The following is a 24,401-nucleotide window of genomic DNA, read 5'->3' on the forward strand; positions in this document are numbered from 1 at the left end:
TAAAGTTGAATTTTGCTATAAGTCCTGGTGCTGGCAGATGCTACTGGAAAACATCTTTCCTTCAACAACTTGGGTCTCACCACTCATTAAGTTAATTAAATAACTTGAATTTCTTCAGATACATTCACTAAAAGCTTATTGAGCACCTACTCTCTGCAAAGCACTGTGTTCAACCCCACAAGGGCAAAGGGTGCATTGTGAATAATAGAGTCATGCACTCTAAGTTATCATGATCTGTTAGGGAGTAGGGAGTGGGCATGAGATAAGTATACTTACAAATAACCACAATAAAAGGCAGAAATCCAAGTGCCATAAGAGAAGTGCAAAGCTTTATAAGGTTTAAAGATGGGACCTATCCTCGATTACAAACTTTGTAAGATGAATAAGGTTTTAGCAGACTGAGATGGTAAGACAGAAAGATAGCATGAGCAAAGGCACTGATGTAGGAATCTATTGTGACACATTCAAGGAACATCAAATACTTCAGCTCGACTAAAACAGGGCTTACGTAGAGAAGTGGTGGGAAATAAGACCAGGAATGTAGGTTGTGTAGCCTTAAAAGCCAAAGTAAGGAGTTTGTACTTAATTAATTAGGTGAGAGGGAGGCATTGGAGATTTTTGAATGAAGACTAATGTGACTAGAGCTGTGTTTGGGAAGATAATACTGTATAGGGTGGTTTAAAGTGGGCATATAGAAGAAGCAGGGAAGCTAATGAGAAGGAACAATTATCTATATAGAAAGTTATAATAACTTGGAGGCAGGGTGATAGCACTGAGAAGGGAAAGTAAAGATCTCATGTGAGATATTTTAGAAAGACAGAAATCTTTTGAAAGGTAGATTCTATAAGCAGTTTCATCTGCGTAGCTGCTCGTGCCAGAAACCTAAGAGTCATCCTTGTCCCCTTCCTCTCACTCCCTACATCCTCACCCTATCAGTACTACCACCAAATTTTGTCTCAAATCCATCTACTTTTTTCCATCACCACAGGCACAACCATCTGTTATTGGAACCACCCAGGTAGCCTCCTGACTGGTCTCTAATTCTGTTCTTGCCCCCTCCAGTCCATTCTCCACAAGCAGCCAGAGTGATCCGATCCAGTGCCTCTCCTGCTCAGAACCCTTCAGGGGCTTCCATACATGGCTGGTAAGCCCCTGCCTTCTGCTCCAGCCTCACCTCGAGCACATTCACAGCCTCTTAGCTACGTGGCCTTCTTTCAGTTCCTCAGCTGCATTAAGCCCTGTCCTACCTCAGAGCCTTCATTCGCACTGCTTAGAATGCTCATCACCTGACAGACTCCTCTTAATCCTTCAGGTCGTGGTTCAAATTGTCACTTCCTCTGAGAGTTCTTTCTTGACTCTCAATTTTAACTATGTCCCCTGTTATACTGTCTCATGCTGACTGAAATTTCCTCCCAAGTACTACTACAGTTTGTAATTATATATACATATATGTTTTGCTCACAGTATTCCCAGAGCTTGACACAGTACCTGACTTATAGAAGAAGTTCAATAAATTATTTGTTGAATAAGTGAATGTATAAATAAATGACTTGGCAACTAATTAAATGGAAAATAGAGAAGCAGTGTTAAAAAAAAGAAAAAAAAAAAGACTCACTCCTCCCTGGGTAGCTGAAAAGAAATGCTATCTTTCACAGTTATAGAGAGGATAAGAGGAAGGGAAGATATTATTCAGTGCCAGGTAATGATCTAGGTTTTAGATTTGCTTTAGGTTCCAGGGGCACTTCCAGGTATCCTGCGAGTTACAAAGCCTAGTCTTAAGCCCAGGAAAGAGGATAAACTGGAAATAAAGTTTTAATAGTCTGTTGGGGTCATAAGTGAAGCTAGAGAGGGAATGAAATGCCATGGAAAAGCTTATACAGAGAGAAGAGAATCTAATTCATGTTGACTGAATATGTTAATATTGCTACCCCTTGTTGATAATAACTGACATTTATTAAGATTTGCTGAGTACCAAACACTGTCCTTAGTAATGAACAGGCAATACTCTACCTAAACCTACCAATTACCCATAATGTAATTATAGTACAGACCGGGCAGTGTTTCATTTTGTTGTGCATGGGGTCACTATGAGTCGGAGCCGACTCAACGGCACCTAACAACAACAATTATAGTACTGTTACAATTTCCCTGTACAGATAGGAAACTAGGTTTTTTGACCTACAAAGGTTAAATAACTTGCCTAAGGTCAAACCCTGTTCTACTTGACTCTGGGGTTCCTGCTCGTTACCATGTCAGGATTGAGAAGGACGCTGGGTGAAAGAGATAAATGCCCTAGGTATCCTTTTCTTTTCACTCTACTGTGATTAAACTAAGATGTAATCAGAATATGAATTAACTCTCAGCTTCCAAAGCTAGAACTGGCCAAATGGAGCAGGTGGCCACCCCACTTAGCATGAGTGTTCTCCTCTAGCAAACTTCTTGGCCATTACTGTGGCGTGGCTGTTGGACTGGTCAAAAATTACAGATGGGGCTGGAGTGTCATTCCTCAGAGGTTTGGAATGAGCATCACAAAGGTTAGCAACCTTTAAAATCAAAGGAAGTTCTACAGTTTCCTTTGGACCAAAGTCAGGTCTAGCCCTTCAGAACTAAATGCATTATTCAGTGCACAAAGCTTTCTTCAGGTAGTGTTGACATTGCAGTATAAAGAGACCAAAGCTAAGCGAGATGGAAGTTAAACAACATTAACTAAACATATGGGACTTCTGAGCTTAATACAAAAAAACCAAACCCAGTGCCGCTGAGTGGCTTCTGACTCAGTGACCGTATCCAAATTTTCTGCTACTATAAGATAAGGGGATTGTCCTAAATGACTTTCAAGACACCTTTTAACTCTAAAAGTTTAGGTATATTATGCCATTTTTAGGTCTTAATCTTTATTCTAATTCATAGCCACAAATTTCATCATAATCTAAAGCTACCCTTTTGGAGATTTCTTTCAAATATAGTTTTTTCAAGTACTTCTTATCTACATCCCAATATTTTACATTGCATAAAACTTCATGTTTTGAATGCCGGTGTAACGTTAATGTCAAACAGAGTCATTTCTTTGCAGAGGCATGAGTAGATTAGGGTCCATGATATTAGATGCACAAGCTAATTTACAAAAAAATTACATGCCCACTGATATTAAAGCATGTCTGGGCAGCCAGTGAAACCCACTGGAAGTGTTCAGTCCGGCAGCCTTTAAAAATGGTATTTGGTTTTCAGGAAGAAAATCACATTTCATCTGGGCCTTGAAGGAAATGCTAAGATTCTAGTCAGGTACAGATGAAGAGGAGAGCTTTCTAACTAGAAACATAGTGAACATATATGTGGATATCAGGAAAATCAGAGGAAAGGCAAGTAGTCTGTTTTGGCCAGATGATAAACCAACCAAACCCATTGCCATCAAGTCAATTCCAACTCACAGCGATCCTGTAAGACAGTAGAACTCCCCAGTAGGGTTTCCAAGGAGCAGCTGGTGGATTCAAACTGCCAACTTTTTGGTTAGCAGCCGATCTCTTAACCACTGTGTCGCCAGGGCTCCTGCTGGCCAGAACATAGAGGATCCATAAAGGACTTAAAAAAAAAAAAAAAAAACCGTTGCCGTCTGGAGTTGATTTTGACTCATAGCGACCCCACAGGACAGAGTGGAACTGCCCCATAGGGTTTCCAGGGGGTACCTGGTGGATTCGAACTGGCACTATGCCACCAGGGTTTAAAGGAGTAGTAAAGATAAACCTAATAGGCCAGGTAGGTGGTCTTTCAGGTAGTGGGGGTGAGGTGGCAGAGTAAGGACCTGGAATGTGCGTTGTCTGTAGAGACCTGCAGGCCTCAAGTCAAGTTCTGGATCAAATAAGTACCAACTGTTTCACTATAGGCTAGTCACTAAACTTTAGCCATGCATTTCCTCATGTTCACAAGAGCCACTTTTACTAAAGAATTGAGGTTAGGAGTTCAGCAGTTTATCTGAGAAATAATTTTTAAAGCATTTTCTTTTCAAAACAAGTGGCCATATTTTGAAACAGAATGCAAATTTTATTTGGAACCCTATAGGACAGAGTAGAACTGCCCCATAGAGTTTCCAAGATAATACACGGTCATCAAAAAATTTTGTATTTCAGGAGGGCTGTTTAGGCATAGCCTTTGTGTGGATGTGTTCACTCCCTGCTGCTCTGTAAGTTTGAGAAGTACTGCTCATTGGGATGCCGGGGAGGGCTGAACCAGATAAACTACGCAAACACATAAGCAAGCCTGGAACTATGTAAACACTTAACCAAGCCTGATCCAGTGTAGTTTTTAAATAATTGTTCTCTCCTTTTCCTCTCAACATTCACTTTACTTCCTTTCCAGGAATTTGAGACTTAATTTGATTTATTACAGTGGTTCTCAAAGTATGGTCTTGGGACCAGCAGTATCAGAATCTCTCGGGAACTTATTAGAAATGCGGATTTTTGGGTCTACCCCAGGCCTCCTGAATGAGAAACTGGGGGTAAGGCCCAGTAATCTGTGTTTTAATGAGTCTTCCCGGCTATAGTGATGTACCCTTTCTTCATGTATCTGTTTTGTAATTCTTGATGTTCTGATAGTACCTTAAACTTTTTGAAATGTTATTACAGCCTACAGTCTTTGGAATGAAGAAAACTCAAATTCTTTATGCCTTAGTTTTCTCCATTGGTGACTTCTCTTGTTATTTTTCAAATAATATTATTATTGAGTCATATTATTAATATCATTATAGTAATGGTATTATTATATCATTATCATCATTATTATCGTACTACCGTCATCATTACCTGCACAGTCTCTAATTTATATTTTTGATGAGAAAGTTAAATATAAAGGGTTGTTTTTTGTTTTTGTTTTGTAAGGTTGTTGAACTAATAATTCCATCCTTTGCTGTGTTGCATAAAACTCCGTGAGCAATATAGCATTCTCCTAATTGATCTCTTCACTTTTCTTAATACAGTTAATAAATTGTGACTTACACCTTTAATAAAAATTAGGTACCCTAGTTGCAGCTGCTGGGGAAACCTGTTCTAATTTCAAGGTGAACTATCCTTCTTTAGCATAGAATTTTTAAGGTAGGGTGTGTCAAACAGAATCGTGTGTGTGTGTGTGTGTGTGTGTGTGTGTTTTGACTTTTTCCCAGCAGTTGCTGAAGTCAGGGACCAGGAGACTTAGGGGCCACCTGGGTTTCTCATGGTAAGGCAATAATAGCTTCTATAAGGTCACTGTGAGTCAAAATCAACTCAATAGCAATGGGTTTTTTTTTTTTTTTTTTTTAAGAGACCATCAGCTGGAGCCCTGGTGGTGCTATGGTTAAGAGCTCAGCTGCTAACCAAAAGTCGGCAGTTTGAATCCACCAGCTGCTCCTTGGAAACCCTATGGGGCAATTCTACCCTGTCCTGTAGGGTTGCTGAGTCAAAATCGACTTGACAGTAACAGGTTTGGTTTTTGGTTTTAGAGACCTTCAAAACCTATATATGATTTGTATAGCCCAAAAGATGTTGTATGCATCTTTATTTCTCCCTCTCTTTAAAATGGGGATGGAGAGAGTCTAGGGAGGGTAAGACACTTTAAAAAAAAAAAAACTTTAATTTCTGGATAAGAATTTCCTTTTGGCTTAAAATGCACTTGCTTTATGATCTAAGTTCCTCGCTATTCAAGTGCTGGCTTTGAAGATAAATGAGATACATAAAGCTCTGGACACCTTGGGTGAATGATTCTTTATAAGAGCCATATGTACAATAATCATTAGCGATAGAGGCTACTGATAAAAATATCATTGCGTTGTAACTGTAGAGAGTTTGTCAGAGAGTAGATGGAAGATTAGCCCAAAAACTATCAGACCCAGCTTCTATTCTTGACTCCCATGAAGTCATCAAATAAGACTATTTAAATAGCTCACTTTAACCAGAGGGTAAGTTAAAATTATAAATAAAAAAACTTGTTAATTGAAGATGCTTTCAGCACCAAGTATTCATGTTGCCATGGTATTTTCACTTTAAAATTTATACATAGTCATATCTCCTACATAAAATTATATATGGTCAGATAGTAATTTTGCAGGTGGTTAAGAATTAACTATCAAAAATAGAGTATTCATGTGCATATACTATATACAAATCTTAGGAGGGAGGATGTTAGATCTCAGAAGATTAAGGTCCTGATCTCTGTATTTACATATGCTGTAAGAAGAAGTGGCAGCCAAGTAGACATGGTAAATGGTTTGTAGCTCTTGAGGTTTCCAATTTCTGCTGTGATAGCAATTCTAAACTAAGATGGACTTAGGCATCGCTCTAGATTACTGTCCATAAATATAAAACTTCTGTTTACAAGCCAACAAGCGGAAGCTAACTGCAATAGTGTCTTTTAAGGCTCGTATGGCATAAACCTCAGGTGGAAGTGAATATTGATTAAAGCTGGAGTACAGACATACTGCAGCCCTGACTAAAAATATCCAGGAATCCTTACTCTTGAGCTAAAGGATAATCTGACACCACTTTTTAACTCCCTATTGATCATTGGCTCTTTGAAAGAATAGGAGACTAAAGCAAACCCTGTGAACTAGGTAGCAGGCATTTGTTTTAAAACACTTGCAGCCAACTTCCCAAGTATGCCCCAGGGTCACTTTAGGTTCAGTCTTATAAGTCCTCTAGGCCAGGGTTTCTCAGCATTGTCCACCAAATACACTAAGAGACTCAGGACATCATCTCACCAGGAGCTCCAAATTTCTCTAAGTCAGGGCGTCTTGTTTTATATTAAAAATTTAAGTATGTTTTTTACTCTCCTAAAATACATAATTTCTTAATATTTTTTAAAATTCCAGATCTTCAGGTACCATTGAAATGTTGATATTGAAAGAAGTAGATCATTTCCAGCTGAGATGGTTAGGGAAGAAAGCCTGCCTTAAGCTTTAAGTATAGCCCTGAAGAATGGGTAAGATTTTGATAGTTGGGAGTGCAAGGAGGTAGTATATGCAAAACCATGAATAAAATATAAGACTAGGAATGCTTAGGAAACATACTAAGTTTTAAAAAGCCTTGGGCAACAGTTGCTTAGATATGACACCAAAACCACAAGCAACTAAAGAAAAAAATAGATAAATTAGACTTCATCAAAATTAAAAACTTTTATGTGTCAAAGGACGCTATCAAGAAATACAGCCCCAGAATAGGAGAAAATTTTATAAATCGTATTTCTGAGAAGAGTCTAGTATCCACATATATAAAGAATTCTTACAACTCAATATGAATAAGGTCATGAAAGCTCCATAGGCACATCCAAACTCCCTGAGGGACCAAATTACTGGGCTGAGCGCTGTGGGGACCACGGTCTCGGGGAACATCTAGCTCAATTGGCATAGCATAGTTTATAAAGAAAATGTTCTACATTCTGATTTGGCAAATAGCGTCTGGAGTCTTAAAAGCCTGTGAGCGGCCATCTAGGATACTCCACTGGTCCCACCCTGTCTGGAGTGAGGGAGAGTGAAGAAAATCAAAGACACAAGGGAAAGATTAGTCTAAAGGACTAATGGACCACAAGTACCACAGCTTCCACCAAACTGAGTCCAGCACAACTAGATGGTGCCAGGCTCCCACCACCAACTGCTGTGACAGGGATCGCAGTAGAAGGTCCTTGACAAAGCTGCACAAAAATGTAGAACAAAATTCTAACTCACAAAAAAAGACCAGACTTACTGGCCTGACCGAGACTGGAGAAACCTTGAGAGGATGGCCCCCAGACACCCTTTCAGCTCAGTACTGAAGTCAATCCTGAGGCTCACCCTTCAGCCAAAGATTAGACAGGCCCATAAAACAAAACAAGACTAAAGGGGGACACCAACCCAGGGGCAAGGACTAGAAGGTAGGAGGGGACAGGAAAGCTGATAATAGAGAATCCAAGGTCGAGAAGGGGAGAGTGTTGACACGCCGTGGGGTTAGTAACGAGTGTCACAAAACAATATGTGTACTAATTGTTTAATGAGAAGATAGTTCTGTAAACCTTTATCTAAAGTACAATAAAAATAATAATAAATAAACCAATTTAAAAATGGGCAAAGGATTTAAATAAACCATTCCTTAAAAAGACATAAAAATGACCAATAAGCATATGAAAGATGCTCATCATCGTTAGTCATTAGAGAAATGCAAGTTGAAACTACAACGAGATACCATTTTATACCCACTAGGATGGCTATTTTTTTTTTTTTTTTTAGGATGGCTATAATAATAAAAAAAATTTTTTTTTTTTATTGAAAATAACAAACGTTGACAAGGATGTAGAGAAATTAGAACCCTCACGCATTGCCAGTGGGAATAAAAATGAGGTAGCCTCTAAGGAAAACAGTTTGTCAGCTTCTCAAAAAGGTAAGCATAAGAGTTACCATAAAAAAACAAACCAAACTCATTGCCATCGAATCCATTCCGACCCATAGCAACTCTGGAGGACAGAGTAGAAATGCCCCTCAGGGTTTCCAAGGAGCAGCTGGTGGATTTGGACTGCCGACCTTTTGGTGAGCAGCCAAACGCTTAAGAGTTACCATATAACCTAGTAATTCCACTCTTAGGTATATAAGCATGTATTCACACAACAACTTACACACAAATGTTCGTAGCATTATTCTAATAATTAAAGGTGGAGTCAACCCAAATATCCATCAACTGATGAATGGATAAAATGTGGTCTGTTTATACAAAGGAATATATTCAACATAAAAAGGAATGATATACTGACATGCTACAGCATGTATGAACCTTAAAAACATTGCGTTAAGTGAAACGAGTCAGACACAAAAAGCCACATGTTGTATGATTCCAATTATATAAAGTACCCAGAACAGGCAAATCCATAAAGACAGATAGTAGATAAGTTGTTGCCAGGGCCCAAGGAGAGAAAGAATGGGGAGTAACTGCTAGTGGGTGTGGGATTTCTTTTTGGGGTGTTAGCAATGTTCTGAAATTAAATAGTGGTAATGGTTACACAACCTTGTGAATATACTAAAAACTACTGGATTGTATCCTTAAAAAGAATAAAGAAGGACTGTGTATGATTAGGAAACCCTGGTGACGTAGTGGGTAAGTGCTACAGCTGCTAACCAAAGGGTCGGCAGTTCGAATCCACCAGGTGCTCCTTGGAAACTCTATGGGGCAGTTCTACTCTGTCCTATACGGTCGCTATGAGTTAGAATCGACTGGACAGCACTGGGTTTGGTTTTTTGGTTTGGTGTATGATCAAAAACAAAAAAGTCTTACACCAATGTACATTGCAACATTATGCATAATAGCCAAAAGGTGGAAACAACCCAAGTGTCAATCAACAGATGGATGAATAAACAAAATATGGTACAATCATCCTCTGGTATCCATGGGGAATTGGTTCCAAGACCCCTTTGGATAACAAAATCTGAGGACGTTCAAGTCCCTTATATAAAATGGTGTAATGTTTGCATATAATCTACACACATCCTTTCTATACTTTAAATCCTTTCTAGACTACTTATCATACTTAATACAATGTATATAGTTGTGTACTGTACTGTTTAAGGAACAATGACAAGGGAAAAAAGTTTCTTTTTTTCCTGAACATTTTTGATCTGCAGATACAGAACCCACAGATACACAGGGCCAATATGTATATACAGTGGAATATTCAGTCATAAAAAGAAGTGAAATAAGTCCGGCACAAAAGGTATATAATCCCGCTTATATGAAATATCTAGAATAGGCAAATGCATAGAGACAAAAGCTTAGTAGTAGTTACCAGGGTCTAGGCAAGGAAAGAATGGGAACTTATTGTTGAAGGGGTCTTGACTCTCTGTTTGGGGTGATTTAAAAGTTTTGGAAATGGGTGGTGGTGACGGTAGCACAATGGGCAGAAAGTAATTAATGTCACTGAGTTGTACACTTAAAAATGGTTGAAAGAAAGGGGCACACCAGCCTAGGCGTAGGGTCTAGGAGGCAGGAGAGAACAGGAAAGCTGGTAATAGGGAAGCCAAGATTGAAAAGGGAGAGTTGACATGTTGTGGGGTTGTTAACCAGTGTCATAGAACAATGTGTGTACTTACTGTTTAATGAGAAATTAGTTCTGTAAACCTTCATCTAAAGTATAATAAAAAATTTTTTTAAATAAATAAAAGACCTAATGCTTAAAAAAAAGTTGGTTAAAAGGGCAAAGTTTTTGTCATGTGTATTTTTTACCACAATAATTTTTTTTTTTAATTTTTTTTTTAAGTCTTAGGTTCACATAGGGGTAGAATTAAAGATAAAATTGGAAAGACAGTTTGTAAGGGGCCTTGATGCCAAGCTAAAAAAGTTGATTTTGAGCAAAAAATCAAAACCAAACCCATTGCTATCAAGTTGATTCCGACTCACAGCAACCCTGTAGAACAGAGTAGAACTGCCCATAGAGCTTCCAAGGAGTGCCTGGTGGATTCAAACTGCCAGCCTTTTGGTTAGCAGCCATAGTTCTTAACCACTATGCCACCAGGGTTTCCTGATCTTGAGCAGTGGTGATAAATTCAAAGTAGGGTTATAGGAGGTTTAATTTGCCTAAGCAATGGGAAGGAGAGAGAACTGGCTTCGAGAAGGAGAGATGGAGGCTCTGCGAAATCACAGATTTAACACCCAGGGTTTCAGATCTTCAGGAGGAACCTGAGTAGATGTGTATCTACATATGTATGGAATAGGTGGGCATCTTGGTTGGCTGTGGCACAAACGTGAATACTGAAGACTGGAGAGGTAATATAGCAGCAGAGTAGTTGAAAGCACAGTCTCTGGACCAGGTTGTCTGGGTTCAAATCCCAGCTGTGCCACCCAGCAGTTATGTGGCTTAAGCAAGTTACTAAACCTCTCTGTGCTTCAGCTTCCTCATCTGTAAAACGAGGGTGTCTGCCTCAGACAGTTGTCATGAGGATTGAGTGAGTGAATATATGCAAAGCACTTATAATGTTTGGCTCAAAGAGCCTTGTAAATGGTAGCTACTAGTCTGAGACTTGAGTCACAAACCAGGGTGTATCCAGCAGTTGTTCTCTGTTTTGTTCTCTGCTCCTTTACAGCGTATAAGTAATAATCATAAAGTGTTTTTAAAAAAACAAAAACATTTTCTTAGTGAAAAATGGCTGTAAAAGGAAAACCCAGCCACTAATAATGAAGTGGAAGTGACAAAAACATTGTCAATTAACATTGATGACTTTTAGCCAGAAATCATGTTTTGGATACATTAACAAGTATAATGTTGAATTTGATGATGGTTGGATTCTGTGGTGTGAACCAGTCCCCCATATCTTCTGTGTAACACCATTTCTCAGAGTACAATGCCAAGGCATTCCCTCCCTTTAAGAATGGGGAATCTGCCTTTTTTAATATGTATTTTTAATAAGCATTTCAGGTAAATCTTATGCATACTACAGGCTGAGAGCCAGTGCAGTGTACAGAAACCAGAAAAATGACTCATGAAAGAGTCCATTATATTTAGCATACTGTACTAGGTGTACAAATTGAAAAACAGTGAATACTAGAATGTATTCATTTCAATGAAATATGTGGCAGTAAGATATTTTTGCTTAATTGAATCAAAAGATTAGGCAACTAAGAAGCTGTATTCCCTAAGCAGTCTAATTAATAAATTCTGAGGAAAAGAAAGAGCTTTTTTGCACTATGTTGCCTCTGAAGTCTTGTTTTAAAATTTTATGTCTCATTTTAATAATCAAATAAGATACGGTTTTTACTCATCCAGTTTCTAGTTCTTAAGGTGCTGCATAAGGCCTAACAAAATCTAGTGTTTGACGTTTGTACTTTGCCAGTTTTTACTTATTTCTTTATTTTCTGAAAGAAAAATTGCTACAGATATATGTGGGTATATAAGAAAGTTCTTTGTATAAATGCACGTATACGATAATGTATAAATTTTATATTAGAAATACATAGGGAAACACTCAGGCAAGATACTTTAAATTATCTTGTATCTATATTTTTTTAATGTTTTTCTTAAGGGATGAAACTATCTACCAAAACCAAAACCAAACCCAGTGCTGTCGAGTCGATTCTGACTCATAGCAACCCTATAGGACAGAGTAGAACTGCCCCATAGAGTTTCCAAGGAGCGCCTGGCGGATTCGAGCTGCCGACCCTTTGGTTAGCAGCCACTCCACCACCAAGAATTCAAACTGCCTCTTTCTGTTTTGAAAACACACACACAGAGGCATGCCGAGGCACAGGGGCGGGAATAGTGAACCCAACAGTCACAACCTATTTAAATTCTTAAAGACAATTAGGATGTTATAGGTGTTACCTTTTCTCCTGTTAGAATCTTAATAGGTAACAAAGAGCTTGTTGTTACATTTCCTAAAACACCTGCTGAGAAAGAGTTCTCACCTACATTGTTTGTATTTACAAAGATTAGATTTGGCAGCTCTAAAGACAAGAGAGAAATTACCAAGACAAGTATTTAAGAGGGTTGGAGAAAGGACAGCTAATTAGCCACTTGGCAAGGGCACCCCTTGGGCAACCCAAGTCCATATCAAGTTAGAACAGGGGCTAAAAACCTTTTCTGCACTGAAAACCGTTACTTATAAAGGAAAAGTTAAAAAAAAAAAAAAAAAAAAGTAGCCAACACTAAATTGGACTTTTTTGAGAGAACAGTAAAGGGTACAACACAGTGAACATAAAAAAGAAGGAAAAACACCTCAGGTCTATAGAAGGGAAAGAAAGTGGGAAACCAATAAAAGAAAGGGTGTGAAAGAAAGATAAGAAGCAAGAGGCGGGAGCAGGCGAGGCAGAGAGCCGGCAAAGAGTGAAACTGAGAGCTGAGCGCAGGCCTGGCTCCTCTCACTGTGCCTCTAATTCAGACAACTAACTCTACCTCTGTGACCCTCAGCTTTTATCTATGCTAGATGATTTGTGCAATCCTTTCCGCCTGCTATCTAAAATGCATTGCTCTAGCAGATAAAATACAAGTTATATCAACTCTCCTGCCACCAACTTCCCACCCACTTCCCTCTGCCGCCCCTAATTCTGGCTGCATCCTGTCCTTGCCTCATGCTGTCTTTTTTAAGGTACACCTAATTTCAACCACTGTATGTAAAAATGTTAATGAAAAAGGAAGACAAAGTCTGGACTGCCAGTTCCCTTACTGCACACATGCTCTGAGCTAGGAGTGACAGTGTACCCCAAAGTCCTTACTGGCAGTCTGCCTACCTCTTCTCTTCAAAATTTGCTTCTGAGGTACCACCCCTTGTATCTTGCATCGCAGCCTGTCAGCTATCAGAGCCCTCTCTGTCCACCCCTCCTCCGGTCTCACCGAGCTACTGACAGCCTGGATCCAACCGCCACCACACTGCTGCCAAACACTCCCTCCACTAACCTTTGAGCGCCCATCAGAACTTATTTTGGGAGTATGGCTGTTGAAAGACCTTGGATGAAGCCCTAAACCCACAGAATTCTGGTAGTAGCAGCAGCAGAATTTTCAGGCATACGTACTGTTTTGTTGTGATGGTGGTATTTTCCAAACCTGGAAGCAGGGGTGGAGCCAGGTTTTGTGGGACCAGAAGCTTATACAATCTTGGGGACCTTTTTGAGAAAAAGGGGACAAAAATATCTTAGTTTTACAATTTTTAAAAAATATATGATTATGTAAACACATTGCTAGCTCTTCCCACCCCCCAGCCCCCCCCACCTCATTTTGGGAGGAGGCCTGTGCAAGAAAAGGGTCCTGAAACTGAAACTATTCAATTCATGACAAACCTGCTTCTTCCTAAGAGTATGGGGTACAACTCACAGGCCTTCATTTTTGAAACTTGCTATTTTGTTGTTGATAGGTGCTATAGAGTTGATTTCGACTCATAGTAGCCCCATTGTGGCAGAGTAGGGCTGCCACATAGGGTTTTCTAGGCTGTAATCTTTACAGTAGCAGATTGCTGGGTCTTTCTCTAGAGGAGTCTGGAGGAGTCGTGGGTGTGTTCAAATTCCCAGCCTTTCAGAGTGCTTAACTGTTTGCTCCATGAGGGTACCTGCAACTTGCTATAGGTTTCATTTAGTTAAGTCAGTTTGAGGTGGGCAAAGGCCAGAATTTCCCACCCCGGGCTAGAGGCTTGAACCTGAGATTTTATATCTTAAAACTGGTTAAAATAATTGTCAAGTTTTAAGAAGCTTGGTAAAAGAGTCACCCATACCCAGATTAAATATTTGTACAGTGGAATAAAGGAAGTACATATATGATGCTTTTGCAGATATTTTCTCTTTTAACCTGCACAATAGCCTGTAAAATGGCTGGTGTTTTTGCTGTTTTACAGGTGAAGACGTTGAAGTACAAAGAGTGTAACTCAGTTGCCCATGCTACAGAGCTGAATTTCTAAACTGGATCAATCAGACTCCAGAACTCAGAGATATTCTAGTTGATCAGATAATCTGGGTAGAAGTTGCCACATGGTTTACTAATTTACGAAGAATTAAAATGTGATAAAATGCATTTAGCACAGGAAACAGGGATGTTATCTTTGCCAGAAGACATTGCGGTGTCTTGAAGTGTCTCAAAATCAGTCTGAACATCTGTTGTCCCTGTTCTACTAAAATGAAGAAATAACAGTCAACAGCCTCTCTCAGCTTTAACATCTGTAAGTCCATAACTTTTTGTAGAATAACTTTTAGGGAAAAAGTTTTGATCTAAAGTAACAAAATAATATGTGGCCATTTGAACAGACCGTAGTAATAGGGAAAAATACTATTATCTAGGTGTTTACACATAAGGATAATGTTCTTGACATCCCTTTTGCCATCAGGTATTTCAGACTTGAAATACTCCTTAAGGCTTGCCTCTGATGGGCAAGAGAATTATACAGAGAAAAGGAAAACAAACGGAAAAAGGAAGGAGAGTTAAACCCCGCTTGACGCTGTCTATTTAAGTGATAAGTAACTGATTAGACACTGAGTGCTTAGAACCTAGTTACTGATCACTCTGTCAGCTGCAAGGGCAATCGTAGATTATAACTTTCTCTTGAGCCAAGAAGCTAGTGAGAGCCTCGAAGTGTCTGATTCCTGTGGCCATGCTTCAGGTTCAGTCCCTGACTACCATTCTCTCAAGAACAGACATGAAAGGAGGGGATTCGTTACATCAAAGTCAGCCTTTTGTTGCATCCTAACTTTTCAGCTTTTGCAGCAGGTTTCACCAGTCAGTCTGTGTGTATATCAGTCACTAGCACTAAGCTCAAGAAGGCCTTGCTTACTTAAATGAAGAAATTAAAGAATTACTTTTTGGGCAGTTCAGGTTTAGGTAGTTTGGTTGGGCTGAGAGACTAAAAGTCTTAATCTTTGTAACAAACCTTTTCTTTGTTTCTCACAAGCAACAACCATCAATTTGTCTACCTTTAAAATGTCCTTCTGCCAGACTTTCTGGAGTCACTGAAGCTGGATGAACCCCTGAAACTATTGCCCTGAGATAATCTTTAAACTTTAAACCAAAAATATCCCCTGAAGTTGTCTTAAAACCAAACAGTAATTCAGCCTAACTAGTGAAGAATGTCTGCCTTGAGGATTATACTCTTTTAACATCTATCTATAGGGGATCAAATTGACAACAGGAACTCAAAAGGTTAGATAAGAAACTTAGGGGGGCAGTGAGTTTATGTTAATGGGGAGGAAAAACTCAAAAATGGAGAGTGAGAATGGTTGCACAACTTGAAGAATGTGATCAGTGTCACTGAATTGTATGTACATGTAGAAACTGTTAAATTGTCGTTTGTTCTGCTACGTATATTCTCAAATCAACAAAAAAAGATCAGGGTGAGGATTCATCCAGAAGGCATCAGGAAAGGAATATAGAAAGCAAGGAAGATTGAGGGGAAAAAAGAAAATAAAATGTATTTCTATTCTTCTTTCATCCCCAGGATATTTATGATCACTTGTCCCGGTTTCCCTGAATCCTGTACCATAACTGTCAAAATGTTTGACATACACAGTAGGAGTGGTGGGGAAGAAGTCCCCGAAGATTAGACTAACAAAGTAAAGGAGATCACCTAACTTTAGCATTAAAATTAAGTTTGAAATGTTTTTAGGTAGGAAGAAAATCAAACGTAAAAATGGATATGCACATGTCTATAAACAGGTGCTTGAGTATAGATTTTAATCATAAATCAGAGAATAATATGGCTGTAGCTGTAAAAGAGCATGCAGCTGGTCATTAGTGAGTCCCAGATCACTGACAAGTGCCAGAGCACATGGCAAGAATACTAGAATGGAAACCAGGTGATGTGGATTCTAATTTGAGCTCTGCTGTTAACCTTGGATGTTTCAGTTATTCCCTTTGGGTCTTAATTTCTTATTTTTCTAATAAAGAGTTTGGAGCAGATGATTTCTAAGATTTCTTCAGTTCTAAGAATCTGTGTATTCTGTGAATTCAGCATATGACTCAGCCGAGGTATGCAGGATTGTTGGTGAAAGGTGTGTCTGACACCCTGCCCTTACTATCAGCAAAATTTAATCTGATAAACAGGAACAAAGAACCAGTTCTGAACAAATTCCAAAGGTGAGCTTCATTCCTGCCTAAGCACCATAATCCACGAGGGCTTTTCCACCTGACGGTAACCAGTAATGAGGTTCTAAGCATTCAGTGCCTAATCAGTTACCTATATCCCTTACATAGACACTGTCAAACAGGGCTTAACTCTTCTTCCTATTTCTGTTTGTCTTCCTTTTCTCCGTGTAGTTCTCTGTTGTTGTTGTTGGTAGGTGCCGCTGAGTCAGTTCCAACTCATAGTGACCCTGCGTACCACAGAACGAAACACTGCCCAGTCCTGCGCCATCCTTAAAATCCTTGTTAAGCCTGAGCCCATTGTTGCAACCACTGTGTCAATCCATCCTGTTGAGGGTCTTCCTCTTTTTCACTGACCCTCTACTTTACCAAGCGTGATGTCCTTCTCCAGGGACTGATCCCTCTGGACAACATGTCCAAAGTATGTAAGACGCAGTCTTGCCATCCTTGCTTCTAAGAAGCATTCTAGTTGTACTTCTTCTAAGACAGATTTGTTCATTCTTCTGGCAGTCCGTGGTATATTCAATATTCTTTGCCAACACCACAGTTTCAAGGTGTCGATTCTTCTCCAGTCTTCATTATTCATTGTCCAGCTTTCACCTGTGTATGATGTGATTGAAAATACCGTGAATTGGATCAGGCGCTCCTTAGTCTTCAAGGTGCCATCTTTGCTCTTCAACTTTTTAAAGAGGTCCTCTGCAGCAGATTTGCCTGATAAAATGCGTCTTTTAATTTCTTAACTGCTACTTCCATGGCTGTTGATTGTGGATCCAAGTAAAATGAAATCCCTGACAACTTCAGTCTTTTCCCTCTTTATCATGATGTTGCTCATTGGTCCAGTTGCGAGGATTTTTGTTTTCTTTATGTTGAGGTGTAATCCATACTGAAGGCTGTGGTCTTTGATCTTCATTAGTAAGTGCTTCAAGTCCTCTTCACTTTCAGCAAGCAAGGTTGTGTCATCTGCATAATGCAGGTTGTTAATGAGTCTTCCTCCAATCCTGATGCCCCATTCTTCTTCATATAGTCCAGCTTCTCGGATTATTTGCTCAGCATACAGATTGAATAGGTACGGTGAAAGGATACAACCCTGATGCATACCTTTCCTGACTTTAAACCACTCAGTATCCCCTTGTTCTCTAGCACAGGGAATTTCCATTTTGGTGAAAGAATAGAAAAATTATTGAGTGACAGATCTTCAAAGCAGAAATACTAATGAAAAAAGCATCATTTGAAACTATTCTACAGAAATAAACTGCAGGAAGGGACTGGACAATGGGTTGGAGAGAGATGCTGATGAAGAGTGAGCTGCTTGTATCAGGTGGACACTTGAGACTGTGTTGGCATCTCCTGTCTGGAGGGGAGATGGGAGGGTAGAGAGGGTTAGAAACTGGCAAAACGGTCACGAAAGGAGAGACTGGAAGGAGGGAATGGGCTGACTCATTAGCGGGAGAGTAAATGGGAGTATGTAGTAAGGTGTATATAAGTTTATATGTGATAGACTGACTTGATTTGTAAACTTTCACTTAAAGCACAATAAAAATTATTTTAAAAAAATAATAAAATAAACTACAAATAAGACATGTTCAAAAGAAGTCTTATTTCATATTCTAACCTGTGATTTTTTAGAAAATCTATCCGAAATTTGATTGACCCTGAATGTGGGCTTCCAATATTGTCCAAAGTAAAATACCCATTACTAATGGTAACATTACATTGTCCAGAAAAATTACAACATCCAGACCAGATAAGGATGAAAATGAGGTTCTTCCAGCCATCTGCTTTAACTAGGAATTCTGAAGAGTGGCCATAACCTTGTGCTTATAAACTCTTAAGAGTAAACAATCTCTAAGAGTAGTAATAGACAGTCCTTTCTGTGTGTGTATGTGTATGATGTCCTCTGTCCCCTATCCCTCTGTCTCCAACCAAAGCATGATTTTTGAGTTCGAGATGGGTTTGAGTCGCTTTGTTTTAAGGAACTCACTGCCCATCTAAACCAGTTCTCAACAAGAGAAGGAGGTGAGGTTCAAGGAGGTGGCCTGGATTGTGTGTGTGGTTACCAGATTGCTGAAGGTTAAGAAAGAAAGGGGTAGAAAATAAGTAGAGGCAATGAGTTAGACCACGATTCTAGGAGACTGACTGCAAAGGGAATGAATAAAATTGAACAGTAGCTAGAAGAAGGAGGAAAGTTGATCAGAGGAATGTGGGCAGGTTAGAGGGAAAAAGTTGAGAGCCTGTGCAAGTTTGGAGGTGGAGGTGATAGTGTACTAAGTGGTTAAGGCATAGACTTCAGGGAGAGACCCATGGGTTAGATCCAGCTTCATCACTTACTAGCAGTAATTGGCACAGATAGTTTAGATAACTGCTTTGACTTATTTCCTTACTTGTAAAATGAGGACAATAACATTACAGGTAGTCCCCGACTTATGACAGGGTTCTGTTCCGACAACTCCGTCGTAAGTCAGTTCTGACAAAAGTCAAATACCTCTTTTTTTTTTCCATTATTATTGCCTTTTATCATCAGCATCTTTATAAATCCGATCTTTGTCTTTGGGGGTTGGAAATATTTCATTTAAACTTACAGATTTGAGGACAGCATATTACGCGATGCGACATTGTATGTGGCGCATATTAATAACGATAAGATGTACCAAGAAAAAAGGACAGTGTAAGTGCAGTTCATCGTAACTCGAATACCTATAAGTCAGAGACTGCTGTTGTTAGGGGCCATCAAGTCAGTTCCGACTCATAGCGACCTTATGTACAACAGAACAAAACTTCCCAGTCCTGTACCATCCTCATAGTCGTTGCTACGTGTGAGCCCATCGATGCAGCTACTGTGTCAGTCCATCTCGTTGAGGGTCTTCCTCTTTTTCGCTGACCCCTCTACTTTACCAAGCATGATGTCCTTCTCCAGAGACTGGTCTCTCCTGATAACATGTCTAAAGTATGTGAAACAGTTTCACCATCCCCGCTTCTAAGGAGCATTCTGGGTATATTTCTTCCAAGACAGATTTGTTCGGTCTTCTGGTCCAAAAAAAAAACCAAACCCATTGCTGTTGAGTGGATTCTGACTCATAGAGACCCTATAGGACAGAGTAGAACTGCCCCATAGAGTTTCCAAGGAGCACCCGGTGGGTTTGAACTGCCGACCTTTTGGTTAGCAGCCATAGCACTTAACTGCTACACCACCCGGGTTTCTGTTCTTCTGGCAGTCCATGGTATATTCAGTATTCTTAGCCAACACCGTAATTCAAAGACATCAGTTCTTCTTTGGCCTTCCTTATTCATTGTCCAGCTTTCACATGCATATGAGGCAGTTGAAAACTTCGCAGGCTTTGGTCAGGTGAACCTTAGTCCTTAAAGTGACATACTTGCTTTTTAACACTTCAGAGAAGTCTTCTGCAGCACATTTGCCCAATGCAGTGTATCATTTGATTTCTTAATTGCTGCTTCCATGGGCTTTGATTATGGATCCAAATAAAATGAAATCCTTGACAACTTCAATATTTTCTCCATTTATCATGACATTGTTTATTGGTCCAGTAGTGAGGATTTTTGTTTTCCTTAGGTTGAGGTGTAGTCCATACTGAAGGCTGTGATCTTTGATCTTCATCAGTAAGTGCTTCAAGTCCTCTTCACTTTCAGCAAGAAAACTTGTGTCATCTGCATAAACCAGGTTGTTAATGAGTTTTCCTCCAATCCTGATGCCCTGTTCTTCTTCATATAGTCCAGCTTCTCTGATTATTTGCTCAGCATACAGATTGAATAGGTACGGTGAAAGAATACAATCCTGGCGCACACCTTTCCTGACTTTAAACCAATCAGTATCCCCTTGTTCTGTCCAAACGACTGCCTCTTGATCTATGTAAAGGTCCTCATGAGCACAATTAAGTGTCCTGGAATTCCCGTTCTTCGCAATGTTATCCATAATTTGTTATGATCCACACAGTCCAATGCCTTTGCATAGTCAATAAAACACAGGTTGTTAATGAGTCATCCTCCAACCCTGATGCCGTTTTCTTTATATAGTCCCAACTTCTTGAATTCTTTGCTTAGCATATAGATTGAATAAGTATGGTAAAAGGTTACAGCCCTGACACACACCTGTCCTGATTTTAGACCACACAGATTTGAAGGGGGAGGTGATAATGTGCTACGTGGTTAAGGCATGAACTCCTCATCCATCAGCACTACCACCAGAGACAGCCCTCTCTTCCAGTCTTTCTGTCTCTTCAGTGGCACTGCCTTCTTTCTGATCACCAAGACATGAAACCTTGAGATCAGTGGCCTTCATGTTGGGGTGCACATACCCTAGGGGGATGCAGAGACTTTCAGAGGGATACAAGGGTATGGATAGCTGTAAGGGAATCAATTTTCAGATTTTCAAATTGCATATATACTCTTTTCTAAAATGAATATGCCAGAGACCATATCTATGTTCTAAGGGTTCTCCTTTCCCAGTGTTCTTACAGTCACCCTTCACCGGCCTTAAAAAAGGAAATAAGAGAAGAGGGGAACGTATTGCCCCAAGGTGTAAAACTTCACAGCACACCATGAAAGTCAAGCAAAGAGGGCAGCACCTTACTTCATCCAGGCAAGAAGGTCGCAGCAACCCTCCACCTTATCTATTAATATTAAAAGTATAATTCAGAAGTGAAATGGTTGTCAGGAGGGGCAAGTATTAACGTATTTATTAAAAACAAAAAATGAAATTAGACTCCTTTTAACAGAAAGTAAGTCTGATCGAGCTGATTGTTTTGCCATTTGGTTTGCATGGCAGATATTTCCCATATGTACTTAAAGCACATTTTCTGTAGAAGATATATTTAAAAACCATCGTTTGCTATTGTTTAAACTTACAAATTTTAAATGTCAGCTTAGGGATGTGAGAATCCAAAAGGGGATATACAAAACCAATAAAACTAAACCTGTTGCCATCAAATCACTTCTGACTCATGGCAACCCCATGTGTTACAGAGGAGAAATCCTCCATCGGATTTTCTTGGCTGTAATCTTTACAGAAGCAGATCACCAGGCCTTTCTTCTGTGACACCACTGGTTGGGTTTGAACAGCCAACCTTGAGGTTAGTAGTGCAAATCGTTTGTGCCACCTGGGGACCGCAGGGGATATGTAGTTTTTCAAGATTGTTTTAGGGGTTATACCAGCAAAAACGTTTCAAGGCCGTTATGTCAGCATCTTAACCATCTTTGATTTGTCTTTTTCTTTCGTCCTCCACATGCAGTCAATCCTATTGATTTTTTTTTCCTATTATATCAATTTCAGACCCTGCCTGGTTTGCCAAACCTGCTTGTCCATTTTTGTTGCCACTATTTCTCCCCTCTTTTAGTTTGCCTGGTCTCTTGAAGTGAATGTTTCATGCTCTTTCCTATCTTTGTGCCTTTACTATATTATTCTCCTTCCTTCGTGTGCCCTTATCTCTTTTTAATTCAAATCCTACTCATCTTTCCTGGCCCCAGCCAGATACTGCCTCTTCTCTGAGACCTGGCTGTGGTCGTTATTGATATCTCTTTTCTCTAACCTGCACAACGTTGGCTATTCCATACAGTTAGCACTTATTATAGAATGTCATTGTTTGGAATTTCTTTTCTCTCATCTACAAAGTAAGAGAAGAAGCATCTCTTAAAACTCTGCCACATCCCCCCTTAGCACCTGATGCAAAGCTGAGCCCATAATGGCTGCTGAATAAATGTTGCATTGATTACCTAGAGTACAGAGCATTCATTCATTTCTTCTTTCATCATTTGACAAATATTTTGAGGCCTGTTGTGTACCAGGCACTGTACTAGGCACTGAGGGTACAGCAAGGAACAAAATAGACAAAAATCCCTGCTTTCAAAGGGCCGAGACTGATAAGTAAAATATGTAGTATGTTAAAGAGTGATAAGTGGTGAGGAGAAAAATGGAAAAAAAAAAAAAAAGCAGAAAAGAAAAATAGAAAGCATATATTGAGAAAGGGTATGTTATATGCAGTTTTAGATAGGATGATCAGGGAAGGCCTCACTGATAGATGACGTTTGAGTAAAGACCTGAAGTGCAGGAAAGACTTGAGTTTATCTGGGAAAAGAGTATCTCAGGCAAGGAACCTGCCTGAAGGCTCTAAAGCCAGACATTTCTTTTGTTGCTGAGGCAGAATGGCGGAGACAGAGAGTAAAGGTGAGTCAGAGAAAGGTGGGTCAGGAGAAAGGGTGAACAGATGGTGTAGGTTCTGGTTAGGACTTTGTCTTTTGCTCAGAGTGAGTTGGAGGCCTTTGAAGGATTTTGAGCAGAGGAGTGAACTGATCTGACTTACGTTGTAATAGAGTTCCTCTGGATGCTGCATGGAGGACAGACTGAAGGGGCAAGAACAGAATTAGGAAGATGCTGGCAACTTGGACCGAGGAAGCAGTCAGATTCTGGACTTATTATTAAGGTAGAACAGACAGGATTTGCTTACTGCTTAGATTGGGAGTGAGGGAGAAAGGTCAAGAATGATTGCAAGGTTATAAGGTTTTAGTCCTTAGCAAATAAATAGGAGGGTTAGTTGCTGTTTGCTGAAACGGGGAAGGCTGAGGTTCAGGGTGGGGAGATATGTCAGGAGTTCAGTTTGAAACCCATGAAGTTTGAGATGTATGCCAGCCCTGCACCTACTTGAGGTGTTAAATGGGCTACACAAGATGAATTCAGGGGAGAGGTCTAGGCTGGAGATGAAAATTTAGGAGATGGTATTTAAATATATATAGGTATTTCCCATTTAGATACATAGATCTATATATATCTGATGGTATTTAAAGCCATGTGACTGGATGAGTTCACTGGGTACATCACTGTTAAAGCAGAGGCGAAGCAATCTCCCTTTTACTAAGCTTCTAATCTGTATCAGGTGTAATATCCAAACCCTAAGGTAGATATGGGGCCCTGGTGGTGCAGTGGTTGAGAGCTCGGCTGTTAACCAAAAGGCTGGCAGTTCAAATTCACCAGCCACTCCTTGGAAACCCTGTGGGGCCCTTCTGCGCTGTCCTGCAGGGTTGTTAGAGTCACAGTCAACTTGATAGCAATGGGTTTTGGTAAAGCAGATATTAAGATATTATTGATGAAACTGAGAACCGAAAAGGTTGAATAATCAACCAGCCTGAGCTAGTTAAGTAGCAGAACAGGGATTCAGACTGAGATTTGTCTTGACTTCTGTAAAACTGGCCTGGCAGAGGGATCTGACCTTATCCAACTATACAAGGGGAAGGAGAGAGAATCATTATTGGCATCAACAGCCCAAGGCTGATTCCTTTGAGGCGGAGGTCAGACATACCTCCTCTCTCCGGCCCTTTTACCAATTCTGACACCACCCATCCCTTACAGGGCACTCTACTTCTCTGCTGGGTTCAATAATTCATTGCAATGGCCACAGAGAACTCACAGATAATACTTACAATTATGGAGTTTATTAGGGAAAGAATAGATTACAATTCAGCATCAGGAATGACTCAGGATACAGTTCTTCAGTCAAGACAGCCTCTTCTCAGCCTTGCCCACAGTCAGGCCTTTCCCTGGGCCTCAGCCCCTCAGGCCTCTTGGGCCCCTCAGCCCAGCCTCTGCCCTGCTTGGGTAAGTGTTACAAAGTTCTTTAGGTCAGCCAGTAAGTGTCCAGAGGCACCCTACTGCGTCAGTAAGCCTCAGCCCAAAGGTAGTTAGCTCTCTCATTCCATGGGCCAGGAAGCTCACCGTGCCGTTTCCTGGCAGTCTTATTGTTCTGCTACAGCCATTTCTCTGTTGCTGCTTCTCGCCGTCTCTCGCTGTCTCCAGTTTTACAGCTCTCTCTCTCCTGGGTCTAGGAGGTTCCCAGTGCAGGGACTCCAGGTCCAAATGACATGCTGTACTC

General features: G+C 40.1%; 1 protein-coding gene across 6 annotated transcripts in view; it reads left to right on the plus strand.

The window, feature by feature from the left end:
- The window catches only part of LPCAT3 (lysophosphatidylcholine acyltransferase 3), a 49,416-nt gene that overhangs the window by 3,686 nt on the left and 21,329 nt on the right, over nt 1–24,401 (plus strand). Inside the window, exon 1 of one of the 6 annotated variants that reach the window (XM_064284678.1) lies at nt 13,789–14,614. The exons of the other annotated variants lie outside the window; for them this stretch is intronic. The gene's annotated coding sequence lies outside the window, so the exon portion shown is untranslated. Of the gene's footprint in view, nt 1–13,788; nt 14,615–24,401 lie in introns of those variants that run through there. 6 annotated transcript variants of the gene reach the window in all.

The sequence above is a fragment of the Loxodonta africana genome, chromosome 4, assembly GCF_030014295.1.
Source record: "Loxodonta africana isolate mLoxAfr1 chromosome 4, mLoxAfr1.hap2, whole genome shotgun sequence".
In the NCBI taxonomy this organism is placed as follows: Eukaryota; Metazoa; Chordata; class Mammalia; order Proboscidea; family Elephantidae; genus Loxodonta; species Loxodonta africana.